General features: G+C 37.7%; 1 protein-coding gene and 1 long non-coding RNA gene across 4 annotated transcripts in view; both read left to right on the top strand.

Annotated features, from left to right (window-relative positions):
- The window catches only part of SCP2 (sterol carrier protein 2), a 197,114-nt gene that overhangs the window by 152,140 nt on the left and 24,131 nt on the right, over positions 1–20,843 (top strand). The window lies entirely within an intron of this gene.
- LOC113889869 lies at positions 10,988–19,457 on the top strand. Its single transcript, XR_003510368.1, has 2 exons — positions 10,988–11,228; positions 16,355–19,457. It is a non-coding gene; the product is annotated as an uncharacterized LOC113889869 (long non-coding RNA).

Below are 20,843 nucleotides of genomic sequence, written 5' to 3'. Positions count from 1 at the left end.
TACCCATTAATACTCCTTTCCTCTGAGGCACCTGGCAACCACTAATCTACTTTCTATTATTATGTATTTGCTTATTATGAACATTTTAAAAAAAGATAGCTAAGTATATGACCTTTTGTGACAGGCTTCTTTTAATCAGCATAGAAAACATTCACAGTTCATTTGTCTTGTAGCATGGATCAGGACTTCATTGTTTTCAATTGATGAATATGTTCCATTTTAATCATCCTTAGTGTTTAGTCCTATATCCTTGTTATTGCTATAAGCATATATATACACATTGGTTCTGAGGTGTAGTGTTTTAATTTTTCAGTATCATTTTCTCAGAAGCTTTGCAGTCATTTGTATTTCCCCCTTTTGCCCAAGAGCTGTTTTATGGAAATAGTTTAAAATTTTCCAGGTAGACTTAATTTTTACATTTCATTAATAATTTCTAATTTTATTACATTGTGATTTGAGAGTGTTGTTTTAGATTTTGGGGAATTCCTAGTTCTGAGATGCCCTCTCATGTCAATGGAGTAAAGTCCTCATTCTGTAGTGGGTTTTTGAAAGATGGATTAAGTATCCTCTGATTTTTTGTTTTGTGGGTTTTTGTTTGTTTTCTTCTTGCAGAAACCTAAAAATTACTCTGTTAGTTTCTTTTCTCTTTCACCATCCAGTTGCCAAAGGGACCTTTCCTTTTTTTTCCCACCTGTTTTCTTCTCTTAGAAGCTATGACTTTCAAAGGTTAGCAACATGGATCTCCTGTGCTTTTCTAGCCCTTCCCTGCAGTAACGTTTTAATCTATGGGAATATTTTTTCAATATTTCACTCTTGTGGGGAGTCTTTCTCTTCTGGGTGGTTGTTTCAGAGCAGTTGTGGGCCTGCTGCTAGCTCCCCACGTCTCTCCTCTGCAGTATTTGCAGACTATGCTTCTTCTCTAGGAGGCTTCCTGTGGGAGCGTGAATAATTACTAACAGGGATTTGGTCACTTTTTCCTTTCCCACTTTTTTTCACTTATAGATAACTTGAAGTTTTGTGGGGTTTTTCTTTGTCTACGTATACTGAGGGTACGGTTTTGTGCAGTTTTATTTGTTCTTCTTGTTATTCCATGTTGTTTTTGAGGATATGGAGATTTAGGCCGCCCCCATTGCCCTCAGCTAGCTGGAAACCCTCTGTTTGGTGTTTTCAATCTTTCCTAAAGTTTTATATTACTCAGAGTAGTTAGATGGGTTTTTTTTTGTAGTCTAAAATTTGAAATATAAATGTACAGTATTTTTGTTGGAATGTTATTCTTCATCCAATAGACTTCTAGTGAATTGTAGAATTTCATGGAATTTTAAATTGTCCCTTGAAATTGCCATTTGTGAATGTGTCCTAGAAATAAAGTAAAAATGTTTGTAGTAGCTTACATTCTGTTATAGAAACAGGAGATTTTTGTGGCTTCAAAGTGTGATTCAAGGAGATTGAGATCTTTTATATCATGCATATTCTTAGAACTACCAAAAGTCTGAATTGGCAGTTCAGAATCAGGAATCAGCAAACCCTCTGTCTGTGTCGTGGCTTCATAAATACATGGTAAGGGACTGGCAGAATATTTTTCAAAGGGTGGCTATCTTCTGTAGATTAACTGGATCCCATAGTAAGGAAGTAAGAAGGAAAAACATAATACCTACTGAATATCTCCTATTTCAGACACTGTGCCAAGTGCATTTATATAGTTTATCTGCCTTTCTTCCTATAAATCCATGTGTGAATTGCTTGTAAATCTTCTAATAGATAATAGTAAAGCATTTGTACTTCCTGTGACAAGAAACTTGCCACAGAAGCTACTCATTCCATGGGTTTTTTGTTTTTTGTTTTTTTGGTGATTCCAGTAGTTGCAGTGCTCTTTTCCACATTGAAGTCAAATCTTTCTCCCTAGAGTTTCTGTCTTCTGAGATTCACAGAGCAAGACTCTTTTACCTTCTAGCCCTTCAAATATCTGAAGCCAGCCTGACCTTGTTCCTTTCAGTGTTTCTCATTGGATTTATCCCATGACCTATCACCACCAGGGTAATTTCTGTACTGTGATCGCACGTAAGCTTTTCTGGTAGTCGCGTCACACCGTTGAATCATATTGAGCATATAGTAGAACAGAACCTCAAAGACTTTCTCGTGGTGGCTGCTTCTTTTCTCATGTAGTCTTGTGTATTCAGCAATAGAACTGGGCATTCATTAATTAAATTCCAATCCATTTCATTGATAAAACTCCCTGAAGTTTATTTGGATACAACATTGTAGCAGTCTCTCCCAGCTTCAAGTTTAAAAACCTTTAATTTTCTAATCCAATTTTTGGTAGAAATACTACCCAGAGTATGGCTGAGGTTAGAGGTTAGCAGTAGAGACTTTTCTCTAGGTTAATACATCGATCAGGTATGAACTGTAAAATTCACTTCGTCCAGGGGCATTGGGATCTTTTGGCATTGAGATTGAACTCCTTGAAGAATTACTGGCAGTGCTTTCCTGCCTTATAACCACTGAGGTCCTAGGCTATATTTTCTGGTTTTTGAAATTGGACCCTAGTTGTATTAGGTAGAATAGGTCAGCTTGAAGTATTTTCATATCATATGCTTATTAGTTGATTCAATTCACTAAATATATTCAAGTTTAATTATAAAGAAATGATTATCTGAAGGGTCAGTATTGAAGTTTTCAATACTGTTATCTATGCATGGGAACATGTGGAAATATTTAGCAGGATACTGAGTACCTTTGCAACATTTGTTAATAAGCAGCAGGAAGACATTAACCTGCTAATAGAAGTTTGCTTTCTCTACAGGAACAATACTTGAACACTTTGCAAAAATTGAATGGAAAAATCGTAAACATTCAGTTAATAACCCATAAGTACTTCAGAGATAAGAAGTAGTGAAAATCTGGGTTATTCTCCTATGTAATATGCAACTTTATAGTTGAAAAGCAAATGTAAGACCTCAAAGATATTAACTAGAATGTTTTTATCTTCTTTTGAAAGGCTTGCACCCAAGTAAACTTTTGACTCTTTTACAGTTTACATTTTGGTCTGTTTATATTTAGAATACCATTTAAGCTTAGTGGCTCTTTTAAGAAAGAATGGTATTAAAATGTGAAATTGTCATCGATTGCAGCCCTAGTAAATAAACTTATCATATTAATTTTAATTGGAACTAACAAGTCCCCATTTTAAAAACTTTTCTAAACAAAAAACTTTTCTCAGTTAGTATTAAAACATGCATTAGTTGTTTTAATTATTTTGTTAAATTATTTGCATTTTAGTTATGTTAGTCTCATTAACTCTTACTCTGATAGACTAATATGGTTATTTATATCCTTAGAAATAGTCTGAAGTGCACAGAGAAAAAACTTGTGGTTGTCAAGGGGAGGTGGGTAGGGGAGGGAAGGAATGAGTGTGTGAGACTAACAGATGTAAACTACTATATATAAGACAGATAAAAAACCAAAGTCGTAGTGAATAGCACAGAGAACTATTTTCAATATTTTGTGATAAGCCATAATGAAAAAGAATATGAAAAAAGAATGTCTGTATGTGTATAACTGAGGCACTTTGCTGTACAGCAGAGATTGGTGCAACACTGTAAATCAACTGTACTTCAGAAAAGCTAATATACTATAAAAATAGCTTGAAGTAAAATTGCATCCTGTGTATTACTGATTAATTAATCTCTGAACCCTTAATGCCTAGTGCAGTGCGTGACTCATGGCATATACTGAAGGGCTGCTGAATAAAATTGGTTCACTGGGAATTGATTTAGTGCCACATAACTAGAATCTCTACGAAAGCAATACCACTAGGCAATAAAAGTAGTTAACTTTATTAAATGCCAACTCTCTGTCACTGTGCTGGGTACTTTTACACACATTTTCATTTAATCCTCTCAAAGACCCTAAAAGGTAGTTATTTTTATTCTTATTTTATAGATGAGGAAAATGAGGCTTACAGAAATTAAGCAACTTACTCAGGGTCATTCTAAATAGTAGAAAAATAATATTTATATTTTTCCTCCTATAGATTATAAACTTATTGAGGAAAAGAGCCATTTCTTTATGTTCTTAATGCTTAGCATAGAGTCTAGAACATAATAGGTGCTCAGTAAACTGTTTCTAAACTATTAAATTTTTCCATGTTTAATAAACATAAAACTGTGATAAGGAACATTTTATACCACAAGTGGATCATTACCACATATTTCTAATACTTCATGCTACTAATTCTCTTCATTCTTCTAATTTTAAATTGATGTTTGAATTCAGGGCATACTTAATTAACAAGTAATATCTAATCCAATTCCCTAGATCTAAGGGTATTTTGTGAAAGATCAAAGGGTATTATGGAAGCTTTGGTTAATTCCTTTGCTTATATAATAAAATAGAAATTTCTTCATTTGAGATAACAAACCTGTTATAATTTGGCCCCATTGTACTTTACTGGTCTTGCTGCTGCTGCTGCTGCGTCACTTCAGTCGTGTCCAACTCTGTACGACCCCATAGACGGCAGCCCACCATCCCCCGTCTAGGGATTCTCCAGGCAAGAACACTGGAGTGGGTTGCCAATTCTTACCATTTCCCCTGTTATTCTCAATCTCACCCCTTCACCAGGTTTTTTGGTATTTCCTAAGTCTACTATACAGTGCTTGTTTCTGTGTTTTTAATTATGCTGTTAGCTGTCCCTGGAATGTTCTTCTTTTTTTAAAAAATTTTTTAAAATATAAATTTATTTAATTGGAGGCTAATTACTTTACAATATTGTATTGGTTTTGCCATACATCAGCATGAATCCGCCACAGGTGTACACGTGTTCCCCATCCTGAACCCCCCCTCCCACCTCCCTCCCCATACCATCCCTCTGGGTCATCCCAGTGCACCAGCCCCGAGCATCCTGTATCATGCATCGACCCTGGTCTGGCGATTCGTTTCACATATGATATTATACATGTTTCAATGCCATTCTCCCAAATCATCCACCCTCGCCCTCTCCCATAGAGTCCAAAAGACTGTTCTATACATCTGTGTCTCTTTTGCTGTCTTGCATACAGGGTTATCATTACCATCTTTCTAAATTCCATATATATGAGATTCTATCTTTTTTTGTTTGGTGAATATAAACTTACTCATCAAGCCCCAAACCAAATATCACTGCTTCTGTTAATATTTTATTAAAGTTTCCTCCAGTTAAAATAAATAATTAGTAAAAATAAAATAATTAGTAAAAATAAATAATTAGTAAAAATAAAAATAAATAGTAAAATTAAAGTTTCCTGGGCATAATTATTTTTCCCTATGAACTTCACTGTAGTGTCTGTATGCCTCAGTTATTACATAACACACTGTGTCATACATATTTATAAATCTTTCTCCTCTGATTCTGATGATTCTTGAGCAGAGATTGTATCCCATCTTTGTATCTTCATTACCTATTGAGGTATTGGAACATAGTATATGCTCAACAAAACTTTGCTATTATTGAATAGTATTTAGGATGAGTATACTATTTAGTCTTAAGCCCATAAATAGGATCTAGAGCTGACTTCTTTGTCCTTAGAACTTGGAGAACTATTAAAAATCCTTAAATAAGGTGAGAAATCTTTGTGATTTCCTGAAACTAGTAAGGAACTATACCAACATATTGAGGAATTGAGGGCACTGCAGTTTACTGACTTTGAGGCTTCAGAGAGCAGCTCTTGACTTTCCCCAGAGAAACAAAGCTTCTATTTCTTTGTTTTACTTTACTTCCTGCCTAACCAGGCACTCATTTATCCACTAATTATAATATTCTTCTAAAGGAATTTCATTCATTCAGCTAATATGTATTTGGTAGCTTACCTTTTGCAGTCAGTGCTTAAGCTGCTAATGATACAGCAGTGAACAAGGTGATTAAGTTTCTTGTCCTCATGAATCCTCTCTAGTCTTGCCTTGGAAATAGGTTCATTTGCACCATTTTTTCTAGATTCCACATATATGCATTAATATATGATATTTGTTTTTCTTTTTCTGACTTACTTCACTCTGTGTGACAGATTCTAGATTCATCCAAACCTCAACAGATGACCCAGTTTCATTCCTGATGTACATGTGTCATTTTGACTTTGGTTTTCTCAGGATATGAGCCCAGTAGTGGAACTGCTGGGTCATATGGTAGTTCTACTTTTAGTTTTTTAAGGAACCTACATACTGTTTTCCATAGTGGCTGTTTTACATTCTCACCAACAGTGTAAGAGGGTTCCCTTTTCTTCGTACCATCTCCAGCATTTATTGTTTATAGATTTTTTTTCTTTTTTTAATTTTTTTTATTGAAGGATAATTGCTTTACAGAATTTTGTTGTTTTCTGTCAAACCTCAGCATGAATCAGCCATAGGTATACATATACCCCCTCCCTTCTGAACCTCCCACCCACCTCCTTCCCCATCCCACCCCTCTAGGTTGATACAGAGCCCCTGTTTGAGTTTCCTGAGCCATACAGCAAATTCCCCTTGGCTATCTATTTTACATATGGTAATGTAAGTTTCCATGTTACTCTTTTCATACATCTCACCCTCTCCTCCCCTCTCCCCATGTCCATATGTCTGTTCTCTATGTCTGTTTCTCCATTGCTGCCCTGTAAATAAATTCTTCAGTACCATTTTTCTAGATTCCATATATGTGAGTTAGAATACAATATTTATCTTTCTCTTTCTGACCCACTTCACCCTGTATAATAGGTTCTAGGTTCATCCACTTCATCAGAACTGACTCAAATGTGTTCCTTTTTATGGCTGAGTAATCGTCATGACCCAGATAATCACAATGGTGTGATCACTCACACTCTCCTAGAGCCAGACATCCTGGAATGTGAAGTCAAGTGGGCCTTAGGAAACATCACTACGAATAAAGCAAGTGAAGGTGATGGAATTCCAATTGAGCTATTTCAAATGCTAAAAGATGATGCAGTGAAAGTGCTGCACTCAATATGCCACCACATTTGGAAAACTCAGCAGTGGCCACAGGACTGGAAAAGGTCACTTTTTATTCCAATCCCAAAGAAAGGCAATGCCAAAGAATGCTCAAACTACCGCACAATTGCACTCATCTCACATGCTAGCAAAGTAATGCTCAAAATTCTCCAAGCCAGGCTTCATTCAGCAGTATGTGAACTGTGAACTTCCAGATGTGCAAGCTGGTTTTAGAAAAGGCAGAGGAACCAGAGATCAAATTGCCAACATCCGCTGGATCATCAAAAAAGCAAGATAGTTCCAGAAAAACATCTATTTCTGTTTTATTGACTTTGTCAAGCCTTTGACTGTGTGGATCACAATAAACTGGAAAATTCTTCAAGAGATGGGAATACCAGACCACCTGACCTGCCTCTTGAGAAACCTGTATGCAGGTCAGGAAGCAACAGTTAGAACTGGACATGGAACAACAGACTGATTCCAGATAGGGAAAGGAGTACATCAAGGCTGTATATTGTTACCCTGATTATTTAACTTATATGCAGTTATAGGCTATGTATCGTCACCCTGATTATTCAACATCATGCAAAATGCTGGTCTGGGTGACTCACAAGCTGGAATCAAGATTGTTGGGAGAAATATCAACAGCCTCAGATATGCAGATGACACCACTGTAATGTCAGAAAGCAAAGAGGAACTAAAGTGCCTCTTGATGAAAGTGAAAGAAGAGAGTGAAAAAGCTGGCTTAAAACTCAGCATTCAAAAAACTAAGATCATGGCATCCAGTCCCATCACTTCATGGGGAAGACGTGGGGAAAAATGGAAACGGTGACAGATTTTATTTTCTTGGACTCCAAATATATGGGAAAAAACTGGAAACAGTGGTGGATTTTATTTTCTTGGGCTCCCAAATCACTCTGGACCATGACTGCAGCCCGGAAATTAAAAGTCACTTGCTCCTTGGAAGAAAAGCTATGACAAACCTAGATAGTGTATTAAAATCAGAGACATTACTTTGCCAAAAAGGTCTGTATAGTCAGAGCTATGGTTTTTCCAGTAGTCATGTACAGATGTGAGAGTTGGACCATGAAGAAGGCTGAGCATTGAAGAATTGATGCTTTCAAATTGTGGCACTGGGGAAGACTCTTGAGAGGAGAGCAAGGAGATCGAACCAATCAAACCTAAAGGAAATCACCCCTGAATATTCATTGGAAGGAATGATGCTGAAGCTGAAGCTCTGATATTTTGGCCACCTGATGCAAAGAGCTGACTCATTGGAAAAGACCCTGATGCTGGGAAGGATTGAAGGCAGGAGGAGAAGGGGCTAACAGAGGATGAGATGGTTGGATGGCATCACTGACTCAATGGACATGAGTTTGAGCAAGCTCCAGGAGATAGTGAAGGATAAGGAGACCTGGCATGTTGCATGGGTCTGCAGAGTCAGACATGACTTAGAGACTGAACAACAAGAAAGGAAGTGGGCGACAAATCTCTGATCCATCTTGGTCTTTGAGTTAGGGATGTCTTGAAGGGGAAGAACAGAGAAACTGGAAGTAATTATTTTCTTGTGACATTTCTTAATCATGGTTTTGGGAATAAGAATGTGTCTGGTTTATGATTCTTGGGGCTGGTGGTCCATGGCTTGGGGGTCTGTGAGCTCATCTTGCCTGGAAAAACAGCCTGAGTTTGTATGTTAATGATGGTATCTACAATAGCAATCTTTGTCATCTGACTTTAATTAGTGTTCAGTTAGCATAGATTGAGGAGACAAGAAAGGGATTGAGGTTAGAGGAGATAAGTAAAGGAATAAAGTTTTAGATAGAGAAATTAATCATAAACTCAGTAAGGGAACACTGTTTTAGGGGGTTTGGTGTCAATATTGTTAAGTTCTCTCCAACTCTAAAAATGTCTGATTTTATTATCCAGAGGACAAAATGCTATTTTTGTGAATCTAGTGCTATTGTTGTAAATAGCTGCAAATAGGTCTGGAAAATAATTCATTCTTTCTGGGAAATTTTTGAGGAGAATAATAGGAAAATTCCCCATAGGAGCTGAATTTTTTAGGGAAAGTCAACCCCAAATTCTAGATTATATTCTTTTGATATGTTAAAAATGGTAAAATTAAACTATTTTCATGCCAATTTGCCTCAGCCAGAGAACTGTATATTCAGTGTTTTCTCTTTCAATATTGCCAAAACAGGTTGGATAAATTTAAAGAGTACAGGGAATTCCCAGAAATGGTATGGACCTAACAGAAGCAGAAGATATTAATAAGAGGTGGCAAGAATACACAGAAGAACTATACAAAAAGATCTTAATGACTTAGATTACCATGATGGTGTGATCACTCACCTGGAGCCAGACATCTTAGAGTGAGAAGTCAAGTGGGCCTTAGAAAGCATCACTACAAACAAAGCTAGTGGAGGTGATGAAATTCCAGCTGAGCTATTTCAAATCCTAAAAGATGATGCTGTGAAAGTGCTGCACTCAATATGCCAGAAAATTTGAAAAACTCAGCAGCAACCACAGGACAGGAAAAGGCCAATTTTCACTCCAATCTCAAAGAAAGGCAATGCCAAAGATTGTTCAAACTACCACACAATTGCACTCATCTCACATGCTAGCAAAATAATGCTCAAAATTCTCCAAGTTAGGCCTCAACAGTACATGAAGCAAGAACTTTCAGATGTTCAAGCTGGATTAAAATTAGAAAAGACAGAGGAACCAGAGATCAAATTGCAAACATCCACTGGATCATAGAAAAAGAAGAGAATTCCAGAAAAACATCTACTTCTGCTTCATTGAAGATGCTGAAGCCTTTGTGTGGATCACAACAAACTGTGGAAAATTCTTAAAGAGATGGGAATACCAGCTCACCTTACCCACATCCTGAGAAATGTGTATGCAGGTCAAGAAGCAACAGTTAGAACCAGATGTGGAACAATGGACTGGTTCCAAACGGGGAAAGGAGTATGTCAAGGCTGTATATTCTCCCTGCTTATTTAACTTATATGCAGAGTACATCATGCAAAATGCCCCAGTAGATGAAGCAGAAGCTGGAATCAAGATTACCGGGAGAAATATCAATAACCTCAGATGTGCAGATTACACGACACTTATGGCAGAAAGCTAAGAGGAACTAAAGAGACTCTTGATGAGAGAGAAAGAGGGGAGAGTAAATGCTGGCTTAAAACTCAACTTTCAAAAAAAAAGATCATGGCATTCAGTCCCATCATTTCATGGCAAATAGATGGGGAAACAATGGAAACAGTGACAGACTTTATTTGGGGGGACTCAAAAATCACTGCAGATGGTGACTATAGCCATGAAATTAAAAGACGCTTGCTCCTTGGAAGGAAAGTTATGACCAACCTAGACAGCATATTAAAAAGCAGAGACATTACTTTGCTGACAAAGGTCTGTATAGGCAAAGCTATGGCTTTTCCAGTGGTCATGTGTCGATGTGAGAGTTGGACCATAAAGAAGGCCGAACACCAAAGAATTGATGCTTTTGAACCATGGTGTTGGAGAAGATTCTTGAGAGTCCCTTGGACTGCACGGAGATCAAACCAGTCAATCATAAAGGAAATCAATCCTGAATATTCACTGGAAGGACTGATGCTGAAGCTGAAGCTCCAATACTTTGGCCACCTGGTGTGAAGAACTGACTCATCCGAAAAGACCCTGATGCTGGGAAAGATTGAAGGCAGGAGAGAAGGGGCTGACAGAGGATGAGATGGTTGGGTGGCATCACCGGCTCAATGGACATGAGTTTGAGCAAGCTCTGGGAAATGGGCAAGGACAGGGAAGCCTGGCGTGCTGCAGCCCATGGGATCGCTAAGAGTCGGACATGACGGAGCAACCGAATAACACCACCACCACCACATGGAATTTCTTAAGCCTGAATATTGTCTAAATAAAGAGATTACTCGGGGAGGAAAATTAGCTAGCTGCAAAAATCTTCCAGGGTTTTAAGAGAAGTTATTAAGCAATCATAGTCTTGAGCGAATAAACTGGGCTAGTTAAAAGTCACAACTGAATGTCAGCCCTTGTCTTGCTTGAGAAAGCTGGTAAGGGCAGTTTCTAAACCAAGGGAATCTGACTGTTCTGTGTTCGATTTGTTAGGTCTGGCTCAGCGTGCTGAACTCTGCTGGCAGCTGAAAGGGGAAGTCGGAAAAAAAGGCAAGTTCCCGGTGCAGAGGTGCTCTGCAGCATAAAACTGGCATTGGAGGAGCTGCCGTTGTCACGCTGTACCAGATGGGCTTTCCTGAAGCTGCCAGGTAAGTGGCATTCTAGGTTTTGTCTGCCAATGAATCCTTCTGATTTTTCACAACCAATGACGTTGTACATGTTAAAAAAAAAAAAAAAAGTCCTAATTTTGTTGTCTTAGTTCTCAAAAGAACAAGTATCTCATTACCTTGCTTTAATAGCATGGCTTTAAAACTTTAAAGATGACAGTTAACTTACAAACTTAACCAGCCTTAGGAAAATTTTATTCAAAAAGGAGGCAGCATAGTCAAAAGAGATTGTTGAACCAGGAGCCAGAGCTGGCCGGACCCTTGTCTCAACCTTGCCAACCTGAGTAATTGTAATTTAGGCAAGTCATTTTTGGTTTCCTTTCCCACAACTTGTTTTCTCCCCATAGTGTCCCAGGCTTCTGAGGTTGTTTGGAGAAAGTCCTCAAATATGCTGAGTGTATCTCTGCAGATTTATGTTTATGAATCCAGCTAAGCCCTCACTGAGGCTAGACTCCCGCTAGACTCCTTTCTATTCACCTCTTGCTGATTTACTTCCTGCCCTTGTCAAATGACTGTGCTCCTCAAATCTCCAAACACTTATCTTTTCCAGGCCTTTTCAGGATCCCTCAACTTCCTTACTCTTCTCTCAGAGAAGTGCTCATCATTTTACAGAAGGAAAAAGCCCCTTTTCCTTTCCAAGGCACAGTTTTTATTTGCTTCCTTTTCTTCCCAATCATTTTCTGTAACTTTATTCCAAATAATAAGTACACCCTCCTTCTTTGGACTCTTTTCCTTGTTGCCTTTCTATTGACTCCTTTCCCTCTGTCAGCAAGCATGTTCAGATCTTCAAATCTTCCCTGTCCTAAAGCTCTGTTTTTCTCCCTACCTTAATTAATTTTTTTTTTCTTTTTTCATGGTGAGCCTTTTATATTGAGCCACTTTTGTTTCTACTCTGAAATGTCTTTAGTTTCTTATCTCACCATTGAGATCAGGTAAGACCACCAATGGTCTGATTATGATATGTTCTTGTTTTTATTTTCCATCTTCATTCTCTTTAACCTTATTGTAACTTTCAACACTAATTGTGAAATTCCTTAGCCAAGGCTCTAAGTTCTGCCCAAGTCCAGAGACAGAGTGCTAGCAGCCTTTTATAATTTATAAGCTTCCAGATTCCAATCAAAATAAGCATTCCTTTCAGTCTGTTTGATCTTACCACGGGGTTTTTCTAACAGTGTACACAAAAATAGCAGTTTTGAAATATCTAAAGAACCCCAATTTGGCCATTTTAGATTGATATCTCCTTTAGTATATTTTTCCTAATTAAGTACTTGCAAACATGAGCTCTGTACATACTTACATGAATCTGGCTGGAGTGTTAGTGGGAGGGTTAGCTAGCACGAAACCTGATAGCACTCTGTCTCTGACTCTGTCTCCCCCCTCTGCTCTGCCAGTATCCTCTTCTATCCAAATTGCCTGGCCAAGAGGCTATCTCTTTTTCTTTTCCAACTCTTCTGCTCCCTCCTCCCAGTAAAGAAAATTAAAAATGAATCAGAAGTGTTTGTGATTCCCTTTAAGGAGAAACCTATTACAGTTCAGTTCAGTTCAGTTGCTCAGTCATGTCCGACTCTTTGCGACCCCATGAATCACAGCATGCCTCCCTGTCCATCACCAACTCCCGGAGTTCACCCAGACTCACGTCCATCGAGTCAGTGATGCCATCCAGCCATCTCATCCTCTGTCGTCCCCTTCTCCTCCTGCCCCCAATCCCTCCCAGTATCAGAGTCTTTTCCAATGAGTCAACTCTTCGCATGAGGGAGAGGTGAATTGTCCTTGGTGCTTACATACACACCCTGGACCCAAGTAGCATATTGAGCCTTGGCTAAGGAATTTCCCAATTCAAGTCAGGGTCCATTGGGATTTGCTAAGGAGTTTGAGTTCAATATCCAGACCTATGAGCCCAGGTTTTCAGATCTGTATCCATTAATACAGCTATTAGTTTCTAAGGCAAAGCAAGGAGTGGGTAAAGAAAGAAGAATGAGAACACCCCCTTAATGGATTTTGAACCAAAGGCTCACACTGAATGCAAGGAATTAGCTCAGAAATTATACGATCTTATTCCAGAACTTTCCCCCAAACCCATTGATTGGACAAAGACTCAACAGTTCAAGTAAAGATCGGATGAATTAATTCTGGACTATTATGAAAGGTTTGAAAAAAACTTAAGCAGTATTCTGGCTTGACACCCTGAATAATTCTCTAACCAACAAAATTATCTTTTGCTTAACTCCACCTTTTTAGAAGGCTTTAATGAGGATTTAGCTAGTCTTGTCAAAAGACATAATCTAGATTGGTCCGAGTTACATACAAACACCTTTGTTACTGGCTAACCAAATTTTCAAGACCATGAAAAAGAAATAAAAGGGGGTATCTATGAAAATAGAAGCCCTTCTATGAAAATTAAGAGTGTTCAATTGTGCCAATTAAATACACAATGCCAATTGAAGGTTAACTGATCTCTTTAATTCCCGACCCCTAAAGAAAGCTAGTTTGAAGGAAAAAAATATAATCTCTTCAGAATTCTGGCCCTGAGGGAATAAGTCCTAATAGGAGAAACTTGATTTTCTGTCCCTGTGTCTTTAGACCAGAGCTCTCAGGATCTGATTGAAGGGGAAAAAAAGGACAGAAAAAAAATTCTTTTTTAAATTCAGCTTATTCTATCTGCTACTTGTAGCTAGTGAGTTTTATATTGGGTATATTTACATTGTGAGATCTGATTCATAACTGAGTTCAGAAAATGAAGCTAGCCATGAGATCTCTTGTTGCGTCTGTCTATATGTTTATGTGTACATTATCTTTGCTTTTACCTTTGAATGATATTATCAAATTCATTGTCAATGAGCTCTGCTTAACTGGATTAAAGGAAATTAAGTCCTTGGATAAATTCTGAAAAGTATAGGAGGTAATTGGCCAGAATTAATTTCAGGTTCCCATGAACTGGGAAATAGTATTGTTAATAAATTAATATCTGGTATTAATGTTTAAGTTTGTTGATCTAATTAATACAGACATGACTTTAGAATCAACATTAAGCATAGTACTTTGTGCCTACGTTTGATAAAAATTAAATAGAATCTTCTTGTATTCATAGCAAATTTGTCACCAAAGGAAGTAACTTGATGTAAAGAAACTTTTAAGGAAAGAAAATGTAAATGAGATAAGAGCTTTTAGATAAACTCTATTAAAAATAATTATGCTTTTGGAATGTCTATCTAAAATAGTCTCTCCAGATTCTGGTAACTTGAAATTCTAGGTGCTAAATTAAGTGATGGAAATTTATTGAATAGCTAGGTCATTCCCACATAAAATAAGGTACTGAAATATTAATTACTGAACATTGGCTTCCTTTTACAGAGAAACTAAAGGCATTTAGGACTATTATTAATGAAAATTCTTGGTGTTATGCTCTTTATAAGAAAGCAAATGTTTTTAGAAATTATTACTGGAATTTATGTTCACCAATCTAAATAATACTAATGTAAAGGACAATTCATAGTTGCTTACACCTTCAGTTTCATAAGAAATCAAGGTTTTAAGAGCTGAGACCTCTAATTTAAACATGTCATTAAAGCTGACAAAAATAATAAAGGTAACATTTCAGCACAATAGGAAAGTAGAATGTTTTTAGTAAAGAAGGTATGAGGAATGCAATTGTATTTTATTAAGGGAAAAGGAGGTAACTAACCCTGGTGGCTCAGCGGGTGAAGAATCTGCCTTCATTGCAGGAGACACAGGAGATGGGGGTTTGATCCCTGGGTTGGGAAGATTCTCCTAGAGGAGGTAATGGTAACCCATTCCAGTTCTTGCTTGAAAAATCCCATAGACAGAGTAGCCTGGCAGGGTACAATCCAAAAAGATCACAAAGAGTTGGACAGAACTGAGCGACTAAGCACGTATCAGCACGTGTGCACTGTAGCACAAGGGGAAAGGAGGTAGGTCTGACTTGGAGCTGGCTATCTCTGGATGGATAGAGAAAGTGATACGGTGATACACTGATGGATACAGAAAGTGATAAAAGGTTTGTGGAAAGTAGACCCTGAGAAAAGTTTTGTGTATGATCAGGATTGACTAAGTTTAAAATAAATTTAATTGAGTAAATGAATTTTAAAAGTAAGTTGGTGAAAAACTTGAATCCAGCATTTTCTCTCTGCTAAGAAAACAAGTTTTCTTAAGATGCTGAACTGCCTTTGATAACAGATTTTAAGTTTCCCTACCTTTTAAGTGATCTGTTCTGTATTTGCCTTTGAAATCTTTTATTGTTACTTTGATTAAGTGAGTAGCTATTGTTTCACAGTGACTTGTGATCCTGTCTATTTGAGTGGTCTAAATCCTTTTGATATTTATTGACGAAACTTCCTATGTCAAATTCTAATGAAGTCCTTTTGATGTCTAGTCAACTTTAGGATGCTTCAGAGGCTCCCTGAAACATCCCAAAGAGAGATATTCAACTAATTAGGTTCATTTGATATATTCAATTACATGGTAAGTATTATCAAATGAGTAATAAATCTTCTTAGGTTATTTTGTGTGGTGGATGTTACTAATATAGATATTCTATAAATTTTATGAAATTCCTAAAGCTTGAATATGTCCTAGTAAAATGTTGTCAGTCATAAATCTAGTCATTATCTTAGTGTTCTATGTCACAGCAGTAACCAAGTTTCTTTGTCAACTGCATCATAATCAGATTTTAAACATGCCTTCTTAAGCCTTTTATCATTATAGACAATTATGGTTTTATTCTAATACCTTTGCAAAAACGCTCCCTTTATAAGAAGATGTATAAAATGGACTTCTGGATAATTAGAGTGTTCTGATTTTCAGACCATAGTGCTGAACTGGGTAAGAAATTAAAGAATTCTAATGGAAAACCTGATGACTTCATAAAATTGTTAGCAAAAAGGATTAGTTACATAGGACTTAGTGAACTGGTGAATATGGTTATAATTTTTGTGGTTTATATCTGAAAAATTACTGGCTTGAATATATATTTTCCAGGTAAAAGGAAAACATTCCCCTCAAAATAATTATGACTTACAGCAATTTGGTAAATTATATCTTCGTAAGAAGAATTTAAACATTTATCTTTTCTCTCTATCTGCTCTCTCCAGAGACTGGAAACTCTTGGGTTCCCAGCAGCCTCATCAGATAAATTAGAAAGGCTACCTCAGTAGCAGGTATAGAAACCTCCAGGTATTTTGGGAACCATGGAAAGGAAGGAATTCACCTAGATCTGTCGGACAAAATCTGTGGCAAGCTCTTGTCATGACTTTCCTAGCCCTGAGAAGCTTTTTAAAAAATTCAGTCTGGGACTCCTTATAAAAATTATGGCAAAGCACCTCTTTGAGAAAAACTTGGTTGCCACTGAAGCAGAGCCCCATGCCACCTGCTCCTGTTCCTGCCTCACTGCTCTTCACTCTCCCCGAAGAACAAGTCGATCAGGAAGCCATGCTGCAGCCATGGCCTTTAAAGACACCAGCAAGACTCTCATGGAGCCAGAGGTGGCCATTCACCAGATTAGGATCACCTTCACCAGCCACAGTGTGAGGTCTCTGGAGAAGCCATGTGCTCGTCAGCGGTGCAAAGGAAAAGAATCTCAAAGTGAAAGGACCTGTTCTGATGCCTAGCAAGACTCTGAGAATAACTATAAGGAAAACTCCTTGTGGTCAAGTTTATTGAGACCAGATTTATTTTGCAAACAAATTAGTCTTAATTTGGTTATATTTGGTAGAAATGAAGGTAATTTTAGAGAGGAAAAAGATTATGTTTCAATGAATGTTAAATCCCAATTTTATTAATGGAGGTCTGTATTTACTAAGACTCTCTTCCTGGATAGTTCCTTGTTGTTATGTTATATTAATATGAAGGTTAATTGAATTACTAAAAGGATACTCTATAATTTTTTTCTGAGCTTATCTCAGTGATTTATCTTTGAATGAAGGTCAGATGCCTCACGATCTATGACCAGGGATTGTGCATACTGGAAAAGAGAATGTAAAGGACTGTCTCCAACCTAGATGAAGGACACTTTATCAGGTCCTCTTAACTAGCTCATGCACAGTGAAACTGAAGGGAATTAACTTTTGGATTAATTCCCACTTGCAAAGACCCTTACATTGGACTAGCCTATAGGGAAGACGGCCACCCGCAACATCACCTTAGAATAGCACTCAAATGGAGAGAGACTACACTCACACTAGGAGGAGAAGAAGACATCAGAAGTGGACAGCTAGCCCAAGATCCTGGACCTGACTCACATGATCATTTATAATGTTTTCTTGACTTCTTGGCACTTTGTATATGAATCAAACGTTTTCCTATCATGAGCATGATCATATGCTAATTTTAAAAATCAATACAGTTGTTGAGTTTGCTGCTAGTTAGCTATGTTAGTACTTTTGTGTTACCATGGTGGATTTCTCTCCTCCAAGGCTCAGATTGAATAGCCCTTAGGAAATTATTTTAGAAGAAAGAAAGTTCAGTCCTATTCAGGCTACTCTTGATATTACTAGATGGGATCCCCTCATCTGGCCAATTAATAATACTTGCTCTGACCCTGGCCATAAAAATGAATTTTTCTGGACTTCTCTGATGTTCCATTGGTTAAGACTCCACACTTCCAATGCTGGGATCATGAGTTCTATCCCTAGTCAGGGAACTAAGATCCCACAGATGAGCACAGGTGAAAAAGAAATAAAAAAGTTTTTTTTCCTCTAAAGTTACTCAAGCTTAATCAGAGTAACAAGCAAAATTTCAGCCAAAGAATAAAACCTGCCACAATTATGGAATGGATTTATGAGGTTAACACCAGGCTATGCTTATTTAAGTTTTAAGGTCCCTATTTTCTTGGGAACAATTAAATTTTACTAAGGATAACCAGCCTAATAACACTAGGAAGTTGGGCTGGGAACCTTATGGACAGTGCCAATATATCATTTCCCTGAAAGATAAGGCTTGGAACAGAGCAGAATAAATCAGATGACCTGGAGATATACTGGACTCCACCTAATGAAAGTTCTTGGCTTATGGCTTTAATAATACCTCTGTTGTGTGTTAGCCACTCAGTCATGTCTGGCTCTTTGTGACCCCATGGACTGTAGCCTGCCAGGCTCCTCGGTCCATGGAATTCTCTAGGCAAGAATACTGGAGTATTCCCTTCTCCAGGGGATCTTCCTGACCCAGGGATTGAACCTGGGTCTCCTGCGTTGCAGGCGGACTCTTTATTGTCTGAACCACCAACCCAATAGTACTGCTATCTGTGTTATGCTATGTTATTTGTATTTGCCTGTTTTACAAGATTATTGTTTCTTGCATTACCAGATGTGTGACTGAGCCTCTGACTATATAGTTCTATATGTGACCAATGATTGTAATAGTATAACTCTACATGTGGGAAGATACAATAAGAGGGTTTTTTTTTTTCTGAATCATAATAGATTAGTAAGACAGGTGGTCTGGAGACCTTTGACTATTGTTAAATAAGACCTAGCCCAATAGTAGCACATTGAGCGGACTATTAGCAAAATCTTCACCAGACCTAGGAATGAGCCTTTCTAGCACCATGGGATGAAATGGTCATGAAATGCCTCCCAAAACATGGTCAAATTTATAACCATGAGGGGGCCCTGTAACCTACAAATTGGCATTTGTCATGGGCACTTGCCATATACCTCTACAAGGATTAAATCATGTGCTACTGCAGCAGCTGATTTTCAACACCCCCTGAAAGGAATTCAGGGTAGAGAGTAGAGATGAAGCATTGTGTGCTCTGAGAAAAATTGGCAGAACAGGTCTTCAGATAGTTAGGTATTTTCAGAAGTCAATTTTATGAGCCCAATTCTTGTATCTCCTCATATCTAGAAAAGCACAAAAGTTCTTAATGGTGATGACTGCTCCTTCATGAGTAGCAGAAACCTTCTGCAAAAAAATAAGTGATTGCATGTACTTCCCCTTCACGAAAATCACATATATACTGACCTTCCCCGCTTTGGAGCAGTTTCTCAAAGCTATCTGAAATGCTGCCTCAGGCTACAGTCCTCATTTTGCTGCAAATAAACTTAATCACAGCTTTCACATTGTGCATTTTTAAGTTGGCAAATCTTTGAGATCTAAGACTTTGATTCTGCCCTTGTGTTTGAAGATCTCCCTCATACTGAGTAAATGTTTATTGAGTTGTATCAAATAAAAAGCTGTTGAATTTTGTTTCCACTTTAATCTGATTCATTTGTTCTGTATCATCTTCTGGAATTCCATCTAGTTCATATTTGGAATTGAAAACCCTCAGTAAAAGCCAAACAATAAAGAGCTACCAGAGTCAGTGCATTAGTATAGCCATCTAATTAGCTCAGAATAGAAGATTATGCATTTAGGGCAATAAATTCTGTTTTAAACATGGAATTCTCATAGTTCTTTTATTTTCAGGAGATTAAATAATTGGGAGATAGACTTGTTCACAAAACTCCAGTTGATGTTTCTGAGAAGGCAGAAGGATGAAAAAATCCAGATGTTATATTAATGACTGAAAGAAATTGGCTGGAAGTACTGAAGATAGTTTTGATAGTTTTAGTGATAGAACATAACCCACTTCAAAGGCCAAAGTTGGGAAAATAATTCTAACTCTGATGGTACAAATAAAATTTCAAGTTAGGATTTAAGTACTCATTGTACATAATCTGATTTCCTTAGTTTCTTGTTTGGCTAACTTGGATGGAGCAGATGCTTCATGCCTAGGCCCCTAAGTATGATCCTCTGAGTATATAAGGAAAGGCAGACATACCTTTTTCAAAATGCTACAGAAGCCCAGAGGAAGAAATTAGTATGAAGAACCTAACTTTGAACTGGGGTGACTAGGACTGTCCAGCAGAAGGTAGAGGAAGGGCATCCCAGGCCTGTACATAGGTGTGGAGATTTGCAAATGCAAGATTTGGTGAGTGGTGGTCCTGTGCCGGTAGAGGGTAGATTATTCTGTTGTGCCTGGGTAGAGGGGCAGAGTCAGCACGCAGGTGACAGTAGATTGGATCAAAGTTTTGAAATGCTCCCAATGCTGTGCTCAGGAGTTTGACATTTATCCTGCAGAATAGGAGTTTTAGTAAAAGATGATGTGATTATATTGCACTTTAGGTAGATCATTCTGGTATTACTTCGAGTTGAGTGATGGAGGGACCAGAGGCCAGGAATCCTTAGCAAACAATTGTAGTAGTGTGGGTAAGAGATGTTTAGTGCTGCAACAGGGACCATGAAAATGAATAGGAGAGGTCATATTTAAGAGCTGTGACCAATTTAATTTAATTTACAATTTTAATGAATTGTGCATTTAATTTACAGTTAAACTTTTCTTTCCTTTAGACTGCTTCTGAATGTATTAACTTTGTATTATAACATCATATTCATTTTATACAAGACACAGGCTGGGAATAGATTTGCTGCCTTCTTGTCTCACAAGCATCACATGCTGACTGTCCTGAGATGGAACTTTGATTTTTCTTCACTCCCACTGCATTCTTCCTTTTGGCACTACCATCCCCTCAGTTATTCAGGCCAAACACCTACATCATCCTTGGTCTTTCCCCTCCCCCTTAGATCTCCCTCATTCCCAGCAGC

Source organism: Bos indicus x Bos taurus, chromosome 3, assembly GCF_003369695.1.
Source record: "Bos indicus x Bos taurus breed Angus x Brahman F1 hybrid chromosome 3, Bos_hybrid_MaternalHap_v2.0, whole genome shotgun sequence".
In the NCBI taxonomy this organism is placed as follows: Eukaryota; Metazoa; Chordata; class Mammalia; order Artiodactyla; family Bovidae; genus Bos; species Bos indicus x Bos taurus.
Note: the sequence above shows the minus strand (reverse complement) of the source record. Positions and strands in the feature narration are given on the sequence as shown.